Below are 2199 nucleotides of genomic sequence, written 5' to 3' on the forward strand. Positions count from 1 at the left end.
ATCTCCTTCTCTTGTTCTAATATTTCTGAAAGGTTACCTTTAGATTGTTGTAATTTAGCTTCTCTTAGTTTTCTCTTCAGAGTCCTTTCAGGTTCAGTATCAATTTCAACAAGAGTGCCTTTTTCCTTGTTCCTACTCATATGAAAGAGAAGAAAACAAGAAAAGAAGAGGAATCCTCTATGTCACAGTATATAGATTCCTTTATGTTAGTAGAAGAAGAAAGGGGAGAAGAGTGAAGAAGAATAGGTTCGGATTTTTAGATGAAGAGAGGTGAAGAGAAGTGTTAGTAAATAAATAATTAAATAGAATAAGAAAAGAGAGGGAGAATTTCGAAGATAATTTTGAAAAAGAGGTTAGTATTTTTGAAAATTAAAGATAAGATAAGATTAAAATTAAAATTTAAAACAAAAAGAGTTTTTTGAAAAAGAGATGAGATATTTTCGAAAATTAGAGGGGGAAAAGTAGTTAGGTGGTTTTGAAAAAGATAAGAAACAAACACAAAGTTAAAGAGTTAATTGAAAAAGATATTAAAATAAAATTTGAAAAGATAAGAAGATAAGAGGTTAGATAAGATATTTTAAAATCAAATTTTGAAAAAGATAAAATTTAAAAAAAATAAGATAAAAGATAAAAAGATTTAATTCAAAAATTTAAAATTACTTAGTTCACTAACAAGAAACTACAAGATAAAATTCTAGAATTTAAAGATTGAACCTTTCTTAACAAGAAAGTAACAAACTTCAAAAACTACAAGATAAGATTCTAGAACTTAAAGATTGAACCTTTCTTACACAAGAAAGTAACAAACTTCAAATTTTTGAATCAATCACATTAATTGTTAGCATAATTTCGAAAATATGATATAAAGATAAAAAAAAGATTTTGAAAAAAATTGAAAAAGAATTTTTTGAATTTTTCGAAAAAGAGGAAAAATTGGAAAAGATATGATTTTTGAAAAAGATTTTGAAAAGATAAGATTTTTAAATTTTTGAAAATTTGACTTAACTTGTAAGAAACAACTAATGTTGAAAATTTTTGACTAAGTCAACTCAAATTTTCGAAAATTATGAGAAAAACAAGGAAAATATATTTTTTGATTTTTGAAATTTTAATTATGAGAGAGAAAAATGATTAAAATTAAAACGTCATAATTGTGTTTTTCTCTTTTCTTTTTGGATCAAAACAAGGAATGCATGCAAGAACACTATGAATGTCAAGATGAACACCAAGAACACTTTGAAGATTATGATGAACATCAAGAACATATTTTTGAAAAATTTTTGATGCAAAGAAGATATGCAAGACACCAAACTTAGAAATCTTTAATGCATGGACTCTAACAAACGAGAAATGCATATGAAAAACAACAAACAACACAAAACAAGAAAACATCAAGATCAAACAAGAAGACTTGTCAAGAACAACTTGAAGATCATGAAGAACACTATGAATGCATGGAATTTTCGAAAATAATGCATAAATTTTAAAAACATGCAATTGACACTAAACTTAAAAATTGACTTAAGACTCAAGCAATAAACACAAAATATTTTTTATTTTTATGATTTTATTAATTTTTTTGGATTTTTATTAATTTTTTTTCGAAAATAAAGTTTGGAAAAACGAAAAAGAAAAGGTGATTCATATGTTATTGCATTTTGTAAAATTCATTGCTTTTTTCTTTCCCTGGCAACGGCGCCAAAAACTTGGTGGACGAAATTGTGATTCATATGTTATTGCATTTTGTAAAATTCATTGCTTTTTTCTTTCCCTGGCAACAGCGCCAAAAACTTGGTGGACGAAATTGTGATTCATATGTTATTGCATTTTGTAAAATTCATTGCTTTTTCTTTCCCTCGCAATGGTGCCAAAAACATGATGCCAATACCATGGTTTACAACTATGTGTGGTCACAACTCCGTTCAACTTAACCAGCAAGTGTACTGGGTCATCCAAGTAATACCTTACGTGAGTAAGGGTCGATCCCACAGAGATTGTTGGTATGAAGCAAGCTATGGTTACATTGTAAATCTCAGTTAGGCAGATTAAATGGTTTATGATAAGTTCGAAAATAAATAATAAACAGAAAATAAAATAGGATCGAAATACTTATGTAAATCAATAGTAGGAATTTCAGATAGGTGTATCGAAATGCTGTGCTTCTCTTGAATCTCTACTTTCATATTACATTCATCCAAT

This window comes from Arachis duranensis, chromosome 6 (genome assembly GCF_000817695.3).
Source record: "Arachis duranensis cultivar V14167 chromosome 6, aradu.V14167.gnm2.J7QH, whole genome shotgun sequence".
Lineage (NCBI taxonomy): Eukaryota > Viridiplantae > Streptophyta > Magnoliopsida > Fabales > Fabaceae > Arachis > Arachis duranensis.